The sequence below is a fragment of the Phalangium opilio genome, unplaced genomic scaffold, assembly GCF_054372755.1.
Source record: "Phalangium opilio isolate 3A_F unplaced genomic scaffold, DU_Popi_V2 ptg000062l_1, whole genome shotgun sequence".
NCBI lineage: Eukaryota > Metazoa > Arthropoda > Arachnida > Opiliones > Phalangiidae > Phalangium > Phalangium opilio.
The window spans coordinates 124,769-148,163 of record NW_028324179.1 but is presented as its reverse complement, the minus strand read 5'-3'; positions in this window follow the sequence as shown (position 1 = coordinate 148,163).

Genomic DNA, 23,395 nt, shown 5'->3' with positions numbered 1-23,395 from the left:
AAGTCAGCTTTTTCAAGGCTAGATGTACCATTGAAAGGTGTAATGGATGTCTAAAGCAACGCTGTCGGTGTTTGATAAAGGCTAGGGCTCTCCATTACAATCCGAAATTCGCGGCACATATCATTATGGCATGTGTTGTTTTACATAACATGTGTATGGCGAATGGCCTTTGCGAAGACATTGACGTAGAAGACGACGATGCCCCATATGTGTTAGCTTGTTACTCTAGAAGATGGGAATTAAGAAAAATAACAAAACAGAAATTCAATGTTCATCGTTCGCCCGGAATTTTCATTCTTTCAATTAACACATGTTAATGACAAAAATTATACAATAAAGACAACGAAAGTTGGAGAACTTTGATACAAGCCGACGATATTTTGTATTTAAATACGGAACTTTGTGTAATAAAATGGTAAGCACAAAATGACTAGCAACGGTAGTACGTAGACGAAAGCCATTTTAATTTACTCGTGGCCAAGCGTCCGAGTTAAATTTCACCTTCAAGGAAATGGTTAACACCATACAAGTCATGCACAACATGTACTTTAATGAAATGGTATGCAGGGAGGGAAGGGGTGTCGTGGAGGTACATCTCCCATACATCCCGAATGTAAGGAAACTGAAGGAAAAATTCTGCAATTGTGGTGGGGTGATGGAGGTGAGTAATATAATAAACTTTGATTTATAAATAAAGAGAAGGAAAATGTAATAAATAAGTGGGTGTGCGTGTTGTTAGGTGCAGCTTTGGGACCCGAGAACCTCCACTGAGAACCGAGCGCGGGGGGAGATGTTCCTAAACCTTTTCGTGGAATCGATGGATGTAACAACATCGTTCCCTTCCGGAGTTCCTGTTGCACCTTCCCAACCTCAGGAATTCGCAGTCACCGTACCATCAATATCACCTCCACCAACTCAGCCGCCACCCCTAAGACGGTCTAGGGGTCAAAAGAGATCAAGATTCCAACAACCAACAGAGGACTGTAGACCGTCCCTAGAGGATGGATTGGTGGACGGTGACGGTATTTCAAGTTTATTCTGAAGAAAAATGAAATAAAAAAAAACAATTTAAGATAATTAAATATTTTCCCAATTGGATTAAAAATTACTACTTGTTTATTTGCTAGAGGCGAAGCATACATTTTCTTCTTATAATTAGTAAAAAATTGATAAAAAACACTTGATTTTCTACTCCACCCTCCCTATAAAGGTTAAGCATAATCCTTACACTGCAGTAAAAGGTACAGCGTCTATACCGATTAATTTTCCTTGTCCATTGCTTATTAGGCACGAAACCAAAAGTGATCACGCCCTTTGATTTTAACGCCAACGTGCAAAAATTGCTTGCTTCACTTTTTCCCATGGCCGAATCAGGCATAACCAACACTGTACCATTTCATTTCATTTCATTTTAAAACTTGTGTTCTTGAGAGTAGAAAGTTCAAAAAAAAAATGGAAGACTTCCCAATTCCAATGAAATCTGGTTCATCCGACCCGTTTTCTAATTGTTGTTCGTGTCGGTGTGTGTGTACTCGAGCCCATGGGCGCCTAGGGTATCCATTCAAGGCAAATGGTGTCGAGTGCACCGATCGATGTAACTGCGGAGTTGTGGACAAATATGTGCTAGTTTGCAAAAACCAGCAAATTCCTAGCTCCTCACGCGCCCCAGATCCTCAAATTATTGTGGGATGAGCAGGGGAGCCAACTCGGAACCTCATCGAAGAATTGGAAAGAGGTAGCGAGGATTCGCATTTCCAAGATAAGAATCCCAACGAAGATACATCCTCAGAAGAACTTCCCCGGCTGGAGGTTAGGTTTTGACTTTTTAATTAAAATTAATATAAAATATGGCCAATTTGACGGTCCGGGACATTTAGTGTTGCGACCGCCGCATCAAGCGTGGCATAGCGTGAAAGTAGCCTAAGTCTTTCTTTGTTAATTGGCCAGATTTCTTTAAATATTTTTCAAATCCCAGATATATGCAGCCCCCAAGGGCACGTTTCAAATCCCAGATATTTGCAACCCCCAAGGGCACGTTTCAAATCCCAGATATTTGCAGCCCCCAATGGCACGTTTCAAATTCCAGATATTTGCAGCCCCCAAGGGCACATTTCAAATACAAGATATTTCCAGCCAACAAGGGCACGTTTCAAATCCCAGATATATGCAGCCCCCAAGGGCAGGTTTCAAATCCCAGATATTTGCAGCCTCCAAGGGCACGTTTCAAATCCCAGATATTTGGAGCCCCAAAGGGCACGTTTCAAATCCCAGATATTTGTAGCCCCCAAGGGCACGTTTCAAATCCCAGATATTTGCAGCCCCCAAGGGCACGTTTCAAATCCCAGATATTTGCAGCTCCCAAAGGCACCTTTCAATCCCACATATTTGCAGCCCAAGGGGACTTTTCAAATCCCAGATATATGCAGCCCCCAAGAGCACGTTTCAAATCCCAGATATTTGCAACCCCCAAGGGCACGTTTCAAATCCCAGATATTTGCAGCCCCCAAGGGCACGTTTCAAATCCCAGATATTTGTAGCCCCCAAGGGCATGTTTCAAATTACAGATATTTGCAGCCCCCAAGGGCACATTTCAAATTCAAGATATTTCCAGCCCCCAAGGGCACGTTTCAAATCCCAGATATATGCAGCCCCCAAGGGCACGTTTCAAATCCCAGATATATGCAGCCCCCAAGGGCACGTTTCAAATCTCAGATATTTGCAACTCCCAAGAAACTTTTCAAATCCCAGATATTTGCAGCATGCAAAGGCACGTTTCAAATCCCAGATATTTGCAGCATCCAAAGGCACGTTTCAAATCCCAGATATTTGCAGCCTCCAAGGGCACGTTTCAAATCCCAGATATTTGCAGCCTCCAAGGGCACTTTTCAAACCTCAGATATTTGCAGCCCCCAAGGGATCGTTTCAAATCCAAGATATTTGCATACCCCAAGGGAACGTTTCAAATCCTAGATATTTGCAGCCCAAAAAAACGTTTCAAATCCAAGATATTTGCAGCCCACAAGGGCAGGCACGTTTTATATCCCAGGTATTTGCAGCCCCCAAGGGCAGGCAGGTTTAAAATCCCAGATATTTGCAGCCCCCAAGGGCAGGCACGTTTCATATCCCAGGTATTTGCAGCCCCCAAAGGCAGGCACGTTTCATATCCCAGGTAGTTGCAGCCCCCAAGGGAGGCACGTTTCATATCCCAGGTATTTGCAGCCCCCAAGAAATGTTTCATATCCCAGATATTTGCAGCCCAAAAGGGCAGGCACGTTTCATATCCCAGATATTTGCAGCCCCCAAGGGCAGTCATGTTTCATATCCCAGATATTTCCAGCCCCCAAGGGCAGTCACGTTTCATATCCCAGATATTTGCAGCCCCCAAGGGCTGGCACGTTTCATATCCCAGGTATTTGCGGCCCCCAAGGGCAGGCACGTTTCATATCCCAGATATTTGCAGCCCCCAAGAAACGTTTCAAATCCCAGATATTTGCAGCCCCCAAGAAACGTTTCAAATCCTAGATATTTGCAACCCCCAAGAAACGTTTCAAATCCCAGATATTTGCAGCAACCAAGGGCAGGCACGTTTCATATCCCAGGTATTTGCAGCCCCCAAGAAACGTTTCAAATCCCAAATATTTGCAGCCCCCAAGAAACGTTTCAAATCCCAGATATTTGCAGCCCCCAAGAAACGTTTCATATCCCAGATATTTGCAGCCCCTAGGGGCAGGCAGGTTTCAAATCCCAGATATTTGCAGCCCCCAAGAAACGCTTCAAATTCCAGATATTTGCAGCCCCCATGAAACGTATCAAATCCCAGATATTTGCAGCCCCCAAGAAACGTATCAAATCCCAGATACTTGCAGCCCCCGAGAAACGTTTCAAATCCCAGATATTTGCAGCCCCCGAGAAACGCTTCAAATCCCAGATATTTGCAGCGCCAAAGGGCACGTTTCAAATCCCAGATATTTGCAGCCCCCAAGGGCAGGCACGTTTCATATCCCAGGTATTTGCAGCCCCCAAGGGCAGGCACGTTTCATATCCCAGGTATTTGCAGCCCCCAAGGGCAGGCACGTTTCATATCCCAGGTATTTGCAGCCCCCAAGGGCTGGCACGTTTCATATCCCAGGTATTTGCGGCCCCCAAGGGCAGGCACGTTTCATATCCCAGATATTTGCAGCCCGCAAGAAACGTTTCAAATCCCAGATATTTGCAGCCCCCAAGAAACGTTTCAAATCCTAGATATTTGCAACCCCCAAGAAACGTTTCAAATCCCAGATATTTGCAGCAACCAAGGGCAGGCACGTTTCATATCCCAGGTATTTGCAGCCCCCAAGAAACGTTTCAAATCCCAGATATTTGCAGCCCCCAAGAAACGTTTCATATCCCAGATATTTGCAGCCCCTAGGGGCAGGCAGGTTTCAAATCCCAGATATTTGCAGCCCCCAAGAAACGCTTCAAATTCCAGATATTTGCAGCCCCCAAGAAACGTATCAAATCCCAGATATTTGCAGCCCCCGAGAAACGTTTCAAATCCCAGATATTTGAAGCCCCCGAGAAACGTTTCAAATCCCAGACATTTGCAGCGCCAAAGGGCAGGTTTCAAATCCCAGATATTTGCAGCAACCAAGAAACGCTTCAAATCCCAGATACTTGCAGCCCCCAAGAAACGTATCAAATCCCAGATATTTGCAGCCCCCGAGAAACGTTTCAAATCCCAGATATTTGAAGCCCCCGAGAAACGTTTCAAATCCCAGACATTTGCAGCGCCAAAGGGCACGTTTCAAAGCCCAGATATTTGCAGCGCCAAAGGGCAGGTTTCAAATCCCAGATATTTGCAGCAACCAAGAAGCGCTTCAAATCCCAGATATTTGCAGCCCCCAAGAAACGTTTCAAATCCCAGGTATTTGCAGCCCCCAAGAAACGCTTCAAATCTCAGATATTTGCAGCAACCAAGAAGCGCTTCAAATCCCAGATATTTGCAGCCCCCAAGAAACGTTTCAAATCCCAGGTATTTGCAGCCCCCAAGAAACGCTTCAAATCCCAGATATTTGCAGCCCCCGAGAAACGTTTCAAATCCCAGATATTTGCAGCGCCAAAGGGCAGGTTTCAAATCCCAGATATTTGCAGCAACCAAGAAACGCTTCAAATCCCAGATACTTGCAGCCCCCAAGAAACGTATCAAATCCCAGATATTTGCAGCCCCCGAGAAACGTTTCAAATCCCAGATATTTGCAGCGCCAAAGGGCAGATTTCAAATCCCAGATATTTGCAGCAACCAAGAAACGCTTCAAATCCCAGATATTTGCAGCCCCCAAGAAACGTTTCAAATCCCAGGTATTTGCAGCCCCCAAGAAACGCTTCAAATCTCAGATATTTGCAGCCCCCGAGAAACGTTTCAAATCCCAGATATTTGCAGCCCCCGAGAAACGTTTCAAATCCCAGATATTTGCAACCCCCAAGGGCACGTTTCAAATCCCAGATATTTGCAGCCCCCAAGGGCAGGCACGTTACATATCCCAGGTATTTGCAGCCCCCAAGGGCAGGCACGTTTCATATCCCAGGTATTTGCAGCCCCCAATGGAGGCACGTTTCATATCCCAGGTATTTGCAGCCCCCAAGAAACGTTTCATATCCCAGATATTTGCAGCCCAAAAGGGCCGGCACGTTTCATATCCCAGGTATTTGCAGTCCCCAAGGGCAGGCACGTTTCATATCCCAGGTATTTGCAGCCCCCAAGGGCAGGCACGTTTCATATCCCAGGTATTTGCAGGCCCCAGGGGCAGGCACGTTTCAAATCCCAGATATTTGCAGCCCCAAGAAACGTTTCAAATCCCAGATATTTGCAGCCCCCAAGGGCAGGCACGTTTCAAATCCCAGATATTTGCAGCCCCCAAGGGCAGTCACGTTTCATATCCCAGATATTTGCAGCCCCCAAGGGCAGTCACGTTTCAATCTCAGATATTTGCAGCCCCCAAGGGCAGTCACGTTTCATATCCCAGATATTTGCAGCCCCCAAGGGCTGGCACGTTTCATATCCCAGGTATTTGCGGCCCCCAAGGGCAGGCACGTTTCATATCCCAGATATTTGCAGCCCCCAAGAAACGTTTCAAATCCCAGATATTTGCAGCCCCCAAGAAACGTTTCAAATCCCAGATATTTGCAACCCCCAAGAAACGTTTCAAATCCCAGATATTTGCAGCAACCAAGGGCAGGCACGTTTCATATCCCAGGTATTTGCAGCCCCCAAGAAACGTTTCAAATCCCAGATATTTGCAGCCCCCAAGAAACGTTTCATATCCCAGATATTTGCAGCCCCTAGGGGCAGGCAGGTTTCAAATCCCAGATATTTGCAGCCCCCAAGAAACGCTTCAAATTCCAGATATTTGCAGCCCCCAAGAAACGTATCAAATCCCAGATATTTGCAGTCCCCGAGAAACGTTTCAAATCCCAGATATTTGCAGCCCCCGAGAAACGTTTCAAATCCCAGATATTTGCAGCGCCAAAGGGCAGGTTTGAAATCCCAGATATTTGCAGCAACCAAGAAACGCTTCAAATCCCAGATACTTGCAGCCCCCAAGAAACGCATCAAATCCCAGATATTTGCAGCCCCCGAGAAACGTTTCAAATCCCAGATATTTGCAGCCCCCGAGAAACGTTTCAAATCCCAGATATTTGCAGCGCCAAAGGGCACGTTTCAAAGCCCAGATATTTGCAGCGCCAAAGGGCAGGTTTCAAATCCCAGATATTTGCAGCAACCAAGAAGCGCTTCAAATCCCAGATATTTGCAGCCCCCAAGAAACTTTTCAAATCCCAGGTATTTGCAGCCCCCAAGAAACGCTTCAAATCTCAGATATTTGCAGCCCCCGAGAAACGTTTCAAATCCCAGATATTTGCAGCGCCAAATGGCAGGTTTCAAATCCCAGATATTTGCAGCAACCAAGAAACGCTTCAAATCCCAGATACTTGCAGCCCCCGAGAAACGTTTCAAATCCCAGATATTTGCAGCGCCATAGGGCAGGTTTCAAATCCCAGATATTTGCAGCAACCAAGAAACGCTTCAAATCCCAGATATTTGCAGCCCCCAAGAAACGCTTCAAATCTCAGATATTTGCAGCCCCCGAGAAACGTTTCAAATCCCAGATATTTGCAGCCCCCGAGAAACGTTTCAAATCCCAGATATTTGCAACCCCCAAGGGCACGTTTCAAATCCCAGATATTTGCAGCCCCCAAGGGCAGGCACGTTTCATATCCCAGGTATTTGCAGCCCCCAAGGGCAGGCACGTTTCATATCCCAGGTATTTGCAGCCCCCAAGGGAGGCACGTTTCATATCCCAGGTATTTGCAGCCCCCAAGAAACGTTTCATATCCCAGATATTTGCAGCCCAAAAGGGCAGGCACGTTTCATATCCCAGGTATTTGCAGCCCCCAAGGGCAGGCACGTTTCATATCCCAGGTATTTGCAGCCCCCAAGGGCAGGCACGTTTCATATCCCAGGTATTTGCAGGCCCCAGGGGCAGGCACGTTTCAAATCCCAGATATTTGCAGCCCCAAGAAACGTTTCAAATCCCAGATATTTGCAGCCCCCAAGGGCAGGCACGTTTCAAATCCCAGATATTTGCAGCCCCCAAGGGCAGTCACGTTTCATATCCCAGATATTTGCAGCCCCCAAGGGCAGTCACGTTTCATATCTCAGATATTTGCAGCCCCCAAGGGCAGTCACGTTTCATATCCCAGATATTTGCAGCCCCCAAGGGCTGGCACGTTTCATATCCCAGGTATTTGCGGCCCCCAAGGGCAGGCACGTTTCAGATATTTGCAGCGCCAAAGGGCACGTTTCAAAGCCCAGATATTTGCAGCGCCAAAGGGCAGGTTTCAAATCCCAGATATTTGCAGCAACCAAGAAGCGCTTCAAATCCCAGATATTTGCAGCCCCCAAGAAACTTTTCAAATCCCAGGTATTTGCAGCCCCCAAGAAACGCTTCAAATCTCAGATATTTGCAGCCCCCGAGAAACGTTTCAAATCCCAGATATTTGCAGCGCCAAATGGCAGGTTTCAAATCCCAGATATTTGCAGCAACCAAGAAACGCTTCAAATCCCAGATACTTGCAGCCCCCGAGAAACGTTTCAAATCCCAGATATTTGCAGCGCCATAGGGCAGGTTTCAAATCCCAGATATTTGCAGCAACCAAGAAACGCTTCAAATCCCAGATATTTGCAGCCCCCAAGAAACGCTTCAAATCTCAGATATTTGCAGCCCCCGAGAAACGTTTCAAATCCCAGATATTTGCAGCCCCCGAGAAACGTTTCAAATCCCAGATATTTGCAACCCCCAAGGGCACGTTTCAAATCCCAGATATTTGCAGCCCCCAAGGGCAGGCACGTTTCATATCCCAGGTATTTGCAGCATCCAAAGGCACGTTTCAAATCCCAGATATTTGCAGCCTCCAAGGGCGCGTTTCAAATCCCAGATATTTGCAGCCTCCAAGGGCACTTTTCAAACCTCAGATATTTGCAGCCCCCAAGGGATCGTTTCAAATCCAAGATATTTGCATACCCCAAGGGAACGTTTCAAATCCTAGATATTTGCAGCCCAAAAAAACGTTTCAAATCCAAGATATTTGCAGCCCACAAGGGCAGGCACGTTTTATATCCCAGGTATTTGCAGCCCCCAAGGGCAGGCAGGTTTAAAATCCCAGATATTTGCAGCCCCCAAGGGCAGGCACGTTTCATATCCCAGGTATTTGCAGCCCCCAAAGGCAGGCACGTTTCATATCCCAGGTAGTTGCAGCCCCCAAGGGAGGCACGTTTCATATCCCAGGTATTTGCAGCCCCCAAGAAATGTTTCATATCCCAGATATTTGCAGCCCAAAAGGGCAGGCACGTTTCATATCCCAGATATTTGCAGCCCCCAAGGGCAGTCATGTTTCATATCCCAGATATTTCCAGCCCCCAAGGGCAGTCACGTTTCATATCCCAGATATTTGCAGCCCCCAAGGGCTGGCACGTTTCATATCCCAGGTATTTGCGGCCCCCAAGGGCAGGCACGTTTCATATCCCAGATATTTGCAGCCCCCAAGAAACGTTTCAAATCCCAGATATTTGCAGCCCCCAAGAAACGTTTCAAATCCTAGATATTTGCAACCCCCAAGAAACGTTTCAAATCCCAGATATTTGCAGCAACCAAGGGCAGGCACGTTTCATATCCCAGGTATTTGCAGCCCCCAAGAAACGTTTCAAATCCCAAATATTTGCAGCCCCCAAGAAACGTTTCAAATCCCAGATATTTGCAGCCCCCAAGAAACGTTTCATATCCCAGATATTTGCAGCCCCTAGGGGCAGGCAGGTTTCAAATCCCAGATATTTGCAGCCCCCAAGAAACGCTTCAAATTCCAGATATTTGCAGCCCCCATGAAACGTATCAAATCCCAGATATTTGCAGCCCCCAAGAAACGTATCAAATCCCAGATACTTGCAGCCCCCGAGAAACGTTTCAAATCCCAGATATTTGCAGCCCCCGAGAAACGCTTCAAATCCCAGATATTTGCAGCGCCAAAGGGCACGTTTCAAATCCCAGATATTTGCAGCCCCCAAGGGCAGGCACGTTTCATATCCCAGGTATTTGCAGCCCCCAAGGGCAGGCACGTTTCATATCCCAGGTATTTGCAGCCCCCAAGGGCAGGCACGTTTCATATCCCAGGTATTTGCAGCCCCCAAGGGCTGGCACGTTTCATATCCCAGGTATTTGCGGCCCCCAAGGGCAGGCACGTTTCATATCCCAGATATTTGCAGCCCGCAAGAAACGTTTCAAATCCCAGATATTTGCAGCCCCCAAGAAACGTTTCAAATCCTAGATATTTGCAACCCCCAAGAAACGTTTCAAATCCCAGATATTTGCAGCAACCAAGGGCAGGCACGTTTCATATCCCAGGTATTTGCAGCCCCCAAGAAACGTTTCAAATCCCAGATATTTGCAGCCCCCAAGAAACGTTTCATATCCCAGATATTTGCAGCCCCTAGGGGCAGGCAGGTTTCAAATCCCAGATATTTGCAGCCCCCAAGAAACGCTTCAAATTCCAGATATTTGCAGCCCCCAAGAAACGTATCAAATCCCAGATATTTGCAGCCCCCGAGAAACGTTTCAAATCCCAGATATTTGAAGCCCCCGAGAAACGTTTCAAATCCCAGACATTTGCAGCGCCAAAGGGCAGGTTTCAAATCCCAGATATTTGCAGCAACCAAGAAACGCTTCAAATCCCAGATACTTGCAGCCCCCAAGAAACGTATCAAATCCCAGATATTTGCAGCCCCCGAGAAACGTTTCAAATCCCAGATATTTGAAGCCCCCGAGAAACGTTTCAAATCCCAGACATTTGCAGCGCCAAAGGGCACGTTTCAAAGCCCAGATATTTGCAGCGCCAAAGGGCAGGTTTCAAATCCCAGATATTTGCAGCAACCAAGAAGCGCTTCAAATCCCAGATATTTGCAGCCCCCAAGAAACGTTTCAAATCCCAGGTATTTGCAGCCCCCAAGAAACGCTTCAAATCTCAGATATTTGCAGCAACCAAGAAGCGCTTCAAATCCCAGATATTTGCAGCCCCCAAGAAACGTTTCAAATCCCAGGTATTTGCAGCCCCCAAGAAACGCTTCAAATCCCAGATATTTGCAGCCCCCGAGAAACGTTTCAAATCCCAGATATTTGCAGCGCCAAAGGGCAGGTTTCAAATCCCAGATATTTGCAGCAACCAAGAAACGCTTCAAATCCCAGATACTTGCAGCCCCCAAGAAACGTATCAAATCCCAGATATTTGCAGCCCCCGAGAAACGTTTCAAATCCCAGATATTTGCAGCGCCAAAGGGCAGATTTCAAATCCCAGATATTTGCAGCAACCAAGAAACGCTTCAAATCCCAGATATTTGCAGCCCCCAAGAAACGTTTCAAATCCCAGGTATTTGCAGCCCCCAAGAAACGCTTCAAATCTCAGATATTTGCAGCCCCCGAGAAACGTTTCAAATCCCAGATATTTGCAGCCCCCGAGAAACGTTTCAAATCCCAGATATTTGCAACCCCCAAGGGCACGTTTCAAATCCCAGATATTTGCAGCCCCCAAGGGCAGGCACGTTACATATCCCAGGTATTTGCAGCCCCCAAGGGCAGGCACGTTTCATATCCCAGGTATTTGCAGCCCCCAATGGAGGCACGTTTCATATCCCAGGTATTTGCAGCCCCCAAGAAACGTTTCATATCCCAGATATTTGCAGCCCAAAAGGGCCGGCACGTTTCATATCCCAGGTATTTGCAGTCCCCAAGGGCAGGCACGTTTCATATCCCAGGTATTTGCAGCCCCCAAGGGCAGGCACGTTTCATATCCCAGGTATTTGCAGGCCCCAGGGGCAGGCACGTTTCAAATCCCAGATATTTGCAGCCCCAAGAAACGTTTCAAATCCCAGATATTTGCAGCCCCCAAGGGCAGGCACGTTTCAAATCCCAGATATTTGCAGCCCCCAAGGGCAGTCACGTTTCATATCCCAGATATTTGCAGCCCCCAAGGGCAGTCACGTTTCAATCTCAGATATTTGCAGCCCCCAAGGGCAGTCACGTTTCATATCCCAGATATTTGCAGCCCCCAAGGGCTGGCACGTTTCATATCCCAGGTATTTGCGGCCCCCAAGGGCAGGCACGTTTCATATCCCAGATATTTGCAGCCCCCAAGAAACGTTTCAAATCCCAGATATTTGCAGCCCCCAAGAAACGTTTCAAATCCCAGATATTTGCAACCCCCAAGAAACGTTTCAAATCCCAGATATTTGCAGCAACCAAGGGCAGGCACGTTTCATATCCCAGGTATTTGCAGCCCCCAAGAAACGTTTCAAATCCCAGATATTTGCAGCCCCCAAGAAACGTTTCATATCCCAGATATTTGCAGCCCCTAGGGGCAGGCAGGTTTCAAATCCCAGATATTTGCAGCCCCCAAGAAACGCTTCAAATTCCAGATATTTGCAGCCCCCAAGAAACGTATCAAATCCCAGATATTTGCAGTCCCCGAGAAACGTTTCAAATCCCAGATATTTGCAGCCCCCGAGAAACGTTTCAAATCCCAGATATTTGCAGCGCCAAAGGGCAGGTTTGAAATCCCAGATATTTGCAGCAACCAAGAAACGCTTCAAATCCCAGATACTTGCAGCCCCCAAGAAACGCATCAAATCCCAGATATTTGCAGCCCCCGAGAAACGTTTCAAATCCCAGATATTTGCAGCCCCCGAGAAACGTTTCAAATCCCAGATATTTGCAGCGCCAAAGGGCACGTTTCAAAGCCCAGATATTTGCAGCGCCAAAGGGCAGGTTTCAAATCCCAGATATTTGCAGCAACCAAGAAGCGCTTCAAATCCCAGATATTTGCAGCCCCCAAGAAACTTTTCAAATCCCAGGTATTTGCAGCCCCCAAGAAACGCTTCAAATCTCAGATATTTGCAGCCCCCGAGAAACGTTTCAAATCCCAGATATTTGCAGCGCCAAATGGCAGGTTTCAAATCCCAGATATTTGCAGCAACCAAGAAACGCTTCAAATCCCAGATACTTGCAGCCCCCGAGAAACGTTTCAAATCCCAGATATTTGCAGCGCCATAGGGCAGGTTTCAAATCCCAGATATTTGCAGCAACCAAGAAACGCTTCAAATCCCAGATATTTGCAGCCCCCAAGAAACGCTTCAAATCTCAGATATTTGCAGCCCCCGAGAAACGTTTCAAATCCCAGATATTTGCAGCCCCCGAGAAACGTTTCAAATCCCAGATATTTGCAACCCCCAAGGGCACGTTTCAAATCCCAGATATTTGCAGCCCCCAAGGGCAGGCACGTTTCATATCCCAGGTATTTGCAGCCCCCAAGGGCAGGCACGTTTCATATCCCAGGTATTTGCAGCCCCCAAGGGAGGCACGTTTCATATCCCAGGTATTTGCAGCCCCCAAGAAACGTTTCATATCCCAGATATTTGCAGCCCAAAAGGGCAGGCACGTTTCATATCCCAGGTATTTGCAGCCCCCAAGGGCAGGCACGTTTCATATCCCAGGTATTTGCAGCCCCCAAGGGCAGGCACGTTTCATATCCCAGGTATTTGCAGGCCCCAGGGGCAGGCACGTTTCAAATCCCAGATATTTGCAGCCCCAAGAAACGTTTCAAATCCCAGATATTTGCAGCCCCCAAGGGCAGGCACGTTTCAAATCCCAGATATTTGCAGCCCCCAAGGGCAGTCACGTTTCATATCCCAGATATTTGCAGCCCCCAAGGGCAGTCACGTTTCATATCTCAGATATTTGCAGCCCCCAAGGGCAGTCACGTTTCATATCCCAGATATTTGCAGCCCCCAAGGGCTGGCACGTTTCATATCCCAGGTATTTGCGGCCCCCAAGGGCAGGCACGTTTCAGATATTTGCAGCGCCAAAGGGCACGTTTCAAAGCCCAGATATTTGCAGCGCCAAAGGGCAGGTTTCAAATCCCAGATATTTGCAGCAACCAAGAAGCGCTTCAAATCCCAGATATTTGCAGCCCCCAAGAAACTTTTCAAATCCCAGGTATTTGCAGCCCCCAAGAAACGCTTCAAATCTCAGATATTTGCAGCCCCCGAGAAACGTTTCAAATCCCAGATATTTGCAGCGCCAAATGGCAGGTTTCAAATCCCAGATATTTGCAGCAACCAAGAAACGCTTCAAATCCCAGATACTTGCAGCCCCCGAGAAACGTTTCAAATCCCAGATATTTGCAGCGCCATAGGGCAGGTTTCAAATCCCAGATATTTGCAGCAACCAAGAAACGCTTCAAATCCCAGATATTTGCAGCCCCCAAGAAACGCTTCAAATCTCAGATATTTGCAGCCCCCGAGAAACGTTTCAAATCCCAGATATTTGCAGCCCCCGAGAAACGTTTCAAATCCCAGATATTTGCAACCCCCAAGGGCACGTTTCAAATCCCAGATATTTGCAGCCCCCAAGGGCAGGCACGTTTCATATCCCAGGTATTTGCAGCCCCCAAGGGCAGGCACGTTTCATATCCCAGGTATTTGCAGCCCCCAAGGGAGGCACGTTTCATATCCCAGGTATTTGCAGCCCCCAAGAAACGTTTCATATCCCAGATATTTGCAGCCCAAAAGGGCAGGCGCGTTTCATATCCCAGGTATTTGCAGCCCCCAAGGGCAGGCACGTTTCATATCCCAGGTATTTGCAGCCCCCAAGGGCAGGCACGTTTCATATCCCAGGTATTTGCAGGCCCCAGGGGCAGGCACGTTTCAAATCCCAGATATTTGCAGCCCCAAGAAACGTTTCAAATCCCAGATATTTGCAGCCCCCAAGGGCAGGCACGTTTCAAATCCCAGATATTTGCAGCCCCCAAGGGCAGTCACGTTTCATATCCCAGATATTTGCAGCCCCCAAGGGCAGTCACGTTTCATATCTCAGATATTTGCAGCCCCCAAGGGCAGTCACGTTTCATATCCCAGATATTTGCAGCCCCCAAGGGCAGTCACGTTTCATATCCCAGATATTTGCAGCCCCCAAGGGCTGGCACGTTTCATATCCCAGGTATTTGCAGCCCCCAAGAAACGTTTCAAATCCCAGATATTTGCAGCCCCCAAGAAACGTTTCAAATCCTAGATATTTGCAACCCCCAAGAAACGTTTCAAATCCCAGATATTTGCAGCAACCAAAGGCAGGCACGTTTCATATCCCAGGTATTTGCAGCCGCCAAGAAACGTTTCAAATCCCAGATATTTGCACCCCCCAAGAAACGTTTCATATCCCAGATATTTGCAGCCCCTAGGGGCAGGCAGGTTTCAAATCCCAGATATTTGCAGCCCCCAAGAAACGCTTCAAATTCCAGATATTTGCAGCCCCCAAGAAACGTATCAAATCCCAGATATTTGCAGCCCCCGAGAAACGTTTCAAATCCCAGATATTTGCAGCCCCCGAGAATCGTTTCAAATCCCAGATATTTGCAGCGCCAAAGGGCACGTTTCAAAGCCCAGATATTTGCAGCGCCAAAGGGCAGGTTTCAAATCCCAGATATTTGCAGCAACCAAGAAGCACTTCAAATCCCAGATATTTGCAGCCCCCAAGAAACGTTTCAAATCCCAGGTATTTGCAGCCCCCAAGAAACGCTTCAAATCTCAGATATTTGCAGCCCCCGAGAAACGTTTCAAATCTCAGATATTTGCAGCCCCCGAGAAACGTTTCAAATCCCAGATATTTGCAGCCCCCGAGAAACGTTTCAAATCCCAGATATTTGCAGCCCCCAAGGGCACGTTTCAAATCCCAGATATTTGCAGCCCCCAAGGGCACGTTTCAAATCCCAGATATTTGCAGCCCCCGAGAAACGTTTCAAATCCCAGATATTTGCAGCCCCCAAGGGCACGTTTCAAATCCCAGATATTTGCAGCCCCCAAGGGCACGTTTCAAATCCCAGATATTTGCAGCCCCCAAGGGCACGTTTCAAATCCCAGATATTTGAAGCCCCCAAGGGCACGTTTCAAATCCCAGATATTTGCAGCTCCCAAGGGCACGTTTCAAATCCCAGATATTTGCAGCCCCCAAGGGCACGTTTCAAATCCCAGATATTTGCAGCCCCCAAGGGCACGTTTCAAATCCCAGATATTTGCAGCCCCCAAGGGCACGTTTCAAATCCCAGATATTTGCAGCCCCAAAGAAACGTTTCAAATCCCAGATATTTGCAGCCCCCAAGAAACGTTTCAAATCCCAGATATTTGCAGCCCCCAAGAAACGTTTCAAATCCCAGATATTTGCAACCCCCAAGAAACGTTTCAAATCCCAGATATTTGCAACGCCCAAGAAACGTTTCAAATCACAGATATTTGCAGCCCCCAAGAAACGTTTCAAATCCCAGATATTTGCAGCCCCCAAGAAACGTTTCAAATCCCAGATATTTGCAGCCCCCAAGAAACGTTTCAAATCCAAGATATTTGCAGCAACCAAGGGCAGGCACGTTTCATATCCCAGGTATTTGCAGCCCCCAAGAAACGTTTCAAATCCCAGATATTTGCAGCCCCCAAGAAACGTTTCAAATCCCAGATATTTGCAGCCCCCAAGAAACGTTTCATATCCCAGATATTTGCAGCCCCTAGGGGCAGGCAGGTTTCAAATCCCAGATATTTGCAGCCCCCAAGAAACGCTTCAAATTCCAGATATTTGCAGCCCCCAAGAAACGTATCAAATCCCAGATATTTGCAGCCCCCGAGAAACGTTTCAAATCCCAGATATTTGCAGCGCCAAAGGGCAGGTTTCAAATCCCAGATATTTGCAGCAACCAAGAAACGCTTCAAATCCCAGATACTTGCAGCCCCCAAGAAACGCTTCAAATTCCAGATATTTGCAGCCCCCAAGAAACGTATCAAATCCCAGATATTTGCAGCCCCCGAGAAACGTTTCAAATCCCAGATATTTGCAGCCCCCGAGAAACGTTTCAAATCCCAGATATTTGCAGCGCCAAAGGGCAGGTTTCAAATCCCAGATATTTGCAGCAACCAAGAAACGCTTCAAATCCCAGATACTTGCAGCCCCCAAGAAACGTATCAAATCCCAGATATTTGCAGCCCCCGAGAAACGTTTCAAATCCCAGATATTTGCAGCCCCCGAGAAACGTTTCAAATCCCAGATATTTGCAGCGCCAAAGGGCACGTTTCAAATCCCAGATATTTGCAGCGCCAAAGGGCAGGTTTCAAATCCCAGATATTTGCAGCCCCCAAGAAACGTTTCATATCCCAGATATTTGCAGCCCCTAGGGGCAGGCAGGTTTCAAATCCCAGATATTTGCAGCCCCCAAGAAACGCTTCAAATTCCAGATATTTGCAGCCCCCAAGAAACGTATCAAATCCCAGATATTTGCAGCCCCCAAGAAACGCTTCAAATTCCAGATATTTGCAGCCCCCAAGAAACGTATCAAATCCCAGATATTTGCAGCCCCCGAGAAACGTTTCAAATCCCAGATATTTGCAGCCCCCGAGAATCGTTTCAAATCCCAGATATTTGCAGCGCCAAAGGGCACGTTTCAAAGCCCAGATATTTGCAGCGCCAAAGGGCAGGTTTCAAATCCCAGATATTTGCAGCAACCAAGAAGCACTTCAAATCCCAGATATTTGCAGCCCCCAAGAAACGTTTCAAATCCCAGGTATTTGCAGCCCCCAAGAAACGCTTCAAATCTCAGATATTTGCAGCCCCCGAGAAACGTTTCAAATCTCAGATATTTGCAGCCCCCGAGAAACGTTTCAAATCCCAGATATTTGCAGCCCCCGAGAAACGTTTCAAATCCCAGATATTTGCAGCCCCCAAGGGCACGTTTCAAATCCCAGATATTTGCAGCCCCCAAGGGCACGTTTCAAATCCCAGATATTTGCAGCCCCCGAGAAACGTTTCAAATCCCAGATATTTGCAGCCCCCAAGGGCACGTTTCAAATCCCAGATATTTGCAGCCCCCAAGGGCACGTTTCAAATCCCAGATATTTGCAGCCCCCAAGGGCACGTTTCAAATCCCAGATATTTGAAGCCCCCAAGGGCACGTTTCAAATCCCAGATATTTGCAGCTCCCAAGGGCACGTTTCAAATCCCAGATATTTGCAGCCCCCAAGGGCACGTTTCAAATCCCAGATATTTGCAGCCCCCAAGGGCACGTTTCAAATCCCAGATATTTGCAGCCCCCAAGGGCACGTTTCAAATCCCAGATATTTGCAGCCCCAAAGAAACGTTTCAAATCCCAGATATTTGCAGCCCCCAAGAAACGTTTCAAATCCCAGATATTTGCAGCCCCCAAGAAACGTTTCAAATCCCAGATATTTGCAACCCCCAAGAAACGTTTCAAATCCCAGATATTTGCAACGCCCAAGAAACGTTTCAAATCACAGATATTTGCAGCCCCCAAGAAACGTTTCAAATCCCAGATATTTGCAGCCCCCAAGAAACGTTTCAAATCCCAGATATTTGCAGCCCCCAAGAAACGTTTCAAATCCAAGATATTTGCAGCAACCAAGGGCAGGCACGTTTCATATCCCAGGTATTTGCAGCCCCCAAGAAACGTTTCAAATCCCAGATATTTGCAGCCCCCAAGAAACGTTTCAAATCCCAGATATTTGCAGCCCCCAAGAAACGTTTCATATCCCAGATATTTGCAGCCCCTAGGGGCAGGCAGGTTTCAAATCCCAGATATTTGCAGCCCCCAAGAAACGCTTCAAATTCCAGATATTTGCAGCCCCCAAGAAACGTATCAAATCCCAGATATTTGCAGCCCCCGAGAAACGTTTCAAATCCCAGATATTTGCAGCGCCAAAGGGCAGGTTTCAAATCCCAGATATTTGCAGCAACCAAGAAACGCTTCAAATCCCAGATACTTGCAGCCCCCAAGAAACGCTTCAAATTCCAGATATTTGCAGCCCCCAAGAAACGTATCAAATCCCAGATATTTGCAGCCCCCGAGAAACGTTTCAAATCCCAGATATTTGCAGCCCCCGAGAAACGTTTCAAATCCCAGATATTTGCAGCGCCAAAGGGCAGGTTTCAAATCCCAGATATTTGCAGCAACCAAGAAACGCTTCAAATCCCAGATACTTGCAGCCCCCAAGAAACGTATCAAATCCCAGATATTTGCAGCCCCCGAGAAACGTTTCAAATCCCAGATATTTGCAGCCCCCGAGAAACGTTTCAAATCCCAGATATTTGCAGCCCCCGAGAAACGTTTCAAATCCCAGATATTTGCAGCCCCCGAGAAACGTTTCAAATCCCAGATATTTGCAGCGCCAAAGGGCACGTTTCAAATCCCAGATATTTGCAGCGCCAAAGGGCAGGTTTCAAATCCCAGATATTTGCAGCCCCCAAGAAACGTTTCATATCCCAGATATTTGCAGCCCCTAGGGGCAGGCAGGTTTCAAATCCCAGATATTTGCAGCCCCCAAGAAACGCTTCAAATTCCAGATATTTGCAGCCCCCAAGAAACGTATCAAATCCCAGATATTTGCAGCCCCCGAGAAACGTTTCAAATCCCAGATATTTGCAGCCCCCGAGAAACGTTTCAAATCCCAGATATTTGCAGCGCCAAAGGGCAGGTTTCAAATCCCAGATATTTGCAGCAACCAAGAAACGCTTCAAATCCCAGATACTTGCAGCCCCCAAGAAACGTATCAAATCCCAGATATTTGCAGCCCCCGAGAAACGTTTCAAATCCCAGATATTTGCAGCCCCCGAGAAACGTTTCAAATCCCAGATATTTGCAGCGCCAAAGGGCACGTTTCAAATCCCAGATATTTGCAGCGCCAAAGGGCAGGTTTCAAATCCCAGATATTTGCAGCAACCAAGAAGCGCTTCAAATCCCAGATATTTGCAGCCCCCAAGAAACGTTTCAAATCCCAGGTATTTGCAGCCCCCAAGAAACGCTTCAAATCTCAGATATTTGCAGCCCCCGAGAAACGTTTCAAATCTCAGATATTTGCAGCCCCCGAGAAACGTTTCAAATCCCAGATATTTGCAGCCCCCAAGAAACGTTTCATATCCCAGATATTTGCAGCCCCTAGGGGCAGGCAGGTTTCAAATCCCAGATATTTGCAGCCCCCAAGAAACGCTTCAAATTCCAGATATTTGCAGCCCCCAAGAAACGTATCAAATCCCAGATATTTGCAGCCCCCGAGAAACGTTTCAAATCCCAGATATTTGCAGCCCCCGAGAAACGTTTCAAATCCCAGATATTTGCAGCGCCAAAGGGCAGGTTTCAAATCCCAGATATTTGCAGCAACCAAGAAACGCTTCAAATCCCAGATACTTGCAGCCCCCAAGAAACGTATCAAATCCCAGATATTTGCAGCCCCCGAGAAACGTTTCAAATCCCAGATATTTGCAGCCCCCGAGAAACGTATCAAATCCCAGATGTTTGCAGCCCCGAGAAACGTTTCAAATCCCAGATATTTGCAGCCCCCGAGAAACGTTTCAAATCCCAGATATTTGCAGCGCCAAAGGGCAGGTTTCAAATCCCAAATATTTGCAGCAACCAAGAAGCGCTTCAAATCCCAGATATTTGCAGCCCCCAAGAAACGTTTCAAATCCCAGGTATTTGCAGCCCCCGAGAAACGTTTCAAATCCCAGATATTTGCAGCCCCCGAGAAACGTTTCAAATCTCAGATATTTGCAGCCCCCGAGAAACGTTTCAAATCCCAGATATTTGCAGCCCCCAAGAAACGTTTCATATCCCAGATATTTGCAGCCCCTAGGGGCAGGCAGGTTTCAAATCCCAGATATTTGCAGCCCCCAAGAAACGCTTCAAATTCCAGATATTTGCAGCCCCCAAGAAACGTATCAAATCCCAGATATTTGCAGCCCCCGAGAAACGTTTCAAATCCCAGATATTTGCAGCCCCCGAGAAACGTTTCAAATCCCAGATATTTGCAGCGCCAAAGGGCAGGTTTCAAATCCCAGATATTTGCAGCAACCAAGAAACGCTTCAAATCCCAGATACTTGCAGCCCCCAAGAAACGTATCAAATCCCAGATATTTGCAGCCCCCGAGAAACGTTTCAAATCCCAGATATTTGCAGCCCCCGAGAAACGTATCAAATCCCAGATGTTTGCAGCCCCGAGAAACGTTTCAAATCCCAGATATTTGCAGCCCCCGAGAAACGTTTCAAATCCCAGATATTTGCAGCGCCAAAGGGCAGGTTTCAAATCCCAAATATTTGCAGCAACCAAGAAACGCTTCAAATCCCAGATACTTGCAGCCCCCAAGAAACGTATCAAATCCCAGATATTTGCAGCCCCCGAGAAACGTTTCAAATCCCAGATATTTGCAGCCCCCGAGAAACGTTTCAAATCCCAGATATTTGCAGCGCCAAAGGGCAGGTTTCAAATCCCAAATATTTGCAGCAACCAAGAAACGCTTCAAATCCCAGATACTTGCAGCCCCCAAGAAACGTATCAAATCCCAGATATTTGCAGCCCCCGAGAAACGTTTCAAATCCCAGATATTTGCAGCCCCCGAGAAACGTTTCAAATCCCAGATATTTGCAGCGCCAAAGGGCACGTTTCAAATCCCAGATATTTGCAGCGCCAAAGGGCAGGTTTCAAATCCCAGATATTTGCAGCAACCAAGAAGCGCTTCAAATCCCAGATATTTGCAGCCCCCAAGAAACGTTTCAAATCCCAGGTATTTGCAGCCCCCAAGAAACGCTTCAAATCTCAGATATTTGCAGCCCCCGAGAAACGTTTCAAATCTCAGATATTTGCAGCCCCCGAGAAACGTTTCAAATCCCAGATATTTGCAGCCCCCAAGAAACGTTTCATATCCCAGATATTTGCAGCCCCTAGGGGCAGGCAGGTTTCAAATCCCAGATATTTGCAGCCCCCAAGAAACGCTTCATAATTCCAGATATTTGCAGCCCCCAAGAAACGTATCAAATCCCAGATATTTGCAGCCCCCGAGAAACGTTTCAAATCCCAGATATTTGCAGCCCCCGAGAAACGTTTCAAATCCCAGATATTTGCAGCGCCAAAGGGCAGGTTTCAAATCCCAGATATTTGCAGCAACCAAGAAACGCTTCAAATCCCAGATACTTGCAGCCCCCAAGAAACGTATCAAATCCCAGATATTTGCAGCCCCCGAGAAACGTTTCAAATCCCAGATATTTGCAGCCCCCGAGAAACGTTTCAAATCCCAGATATTTGCAGCGCCAAAGGGTACGTTTCAAATCAAAGATATTTGCAGCGCCAAAGGGCAGGTTTCAAATCCCAGATATTTGCAGCCCCCAAGAAACGTTTCATATCCCAGATATTTGCTGCCCCTAGGGGCAGGCAGGTTTCAAATCCCAGATATTTGCAGCCCCCAAGAAACGCTTCAAATCCCAGATACTTGCAGCAACCAAGAAACGCTTCAAATCCCAGATACTTGCAGCCCCCAAGAAACGTATCAAATCCCAGATATTTGCAGCCCCCGAGAAACGTTTCAAATCCCAGATATTTGCAGCCCCCGAGAAACGTTTCAAATCCCAGATATTTGCAGCGCCAAAGGGCACGTTTCAAATCCCAGATATTTGCAGCGCCAAAGGGCAGGTTTCAAATCCCAGATATTTGCAGCAACCAAGAAGCGCTTCAAATCCCAGATATTTGCAGCCCCCAAGAAACGTTTCAAATCCCAGGTATTTGCAGCCCCCAAGAAACGCTTCAAATCTCAGATATTTGCAGCCCCCGAGAAACGTATCAAATCTCAGATATTTGCAGCCCCCGAGAAACGTTTCAAATCCCAGATATTTGCAGCCCCCGAGAAACGTTTCAAATCCCAGATATTTGCAGCCCCCAAGGGCACGTTTCAAATCCCAGATATTTGCAGCCCCCAAGGGCACGTTTCAAATCCCAGATATTTGCAGCCCCCGAGAAACGTTTCAAATCCCAGATATTTGCAGCCCCCGAGAAACGTTTCAAATCCCAGATATTTGCAGCCCCCAAGGGCACGTTTCAAATCCCAGATATTTGCAGCCCCCAAGGGCACGTTTCAAATCCCAGATATTTGCAGCCCCCAAGGGCACGTTTCAAATCCCAGATATTTGCAGCCCCAAGGGCACGTTTCAAATCCCAGATATTTGCAGCTCCCAAGGGCACGTTTCAAATCCCAGATATTTGCAGCCCCCAAGGGCACGTTTCAAATCCCAAATATTTGCAGCCCCCAAGGGCACGTTTCAAATCCCAGATATTTGCAGCCCCAAAGAAACGTTTCAAATCCCAGATATTTGCAGCCCCCAAGAAACGTTTCAAATCCCAGATATTTGCAGCCCCCAAGAAACGTTTCAAATCCCAGATATTTGCAACCCCCAAGAAACGTTTCAAATCCCAGATATTTACAACGCCCAAGAAACGTTTCAAATCCCAGATATTTGCAGCCCCCAAGGGCACGTTTCAAATCCCAGATATTTGCAGACCCCAAGGGCACGTTTCAAATCCCAGATATTTGCAGCCCCCAAGGGCGCGTTTCAAATCCCAGATATTTGCAGCTCCCAAGGGCACGTTTCAAATCCCAGATATCTGCAGCCCCCAAGGGCACGTTTCAAATCCCAGATATATGCAGCCCCCAAGGGCACGTTTCAAATCCCAGATATTTGCAGCCCCAAAGAAACGTTTCAAATCCCAGATATTTGCAGCCCCCAAGAAACCTTTCAAATCCCAGATATTTGCAGCCCCCAAGAAACGTTTCAAATCCCAGATATTTGCAACCCCCAAGAAACGTTTCAATTCCCAGATATTTGCAACGCCAAAGAAACGTTTCAAATCACAGATATTTGCAGCCCCCAAGAAACGTTTCAAATCCCAGATATTTGCAGCCCCCAAGAAACGTTTCAAATCCCAGATATTTGCAGCCCCCAAGAAACGTTT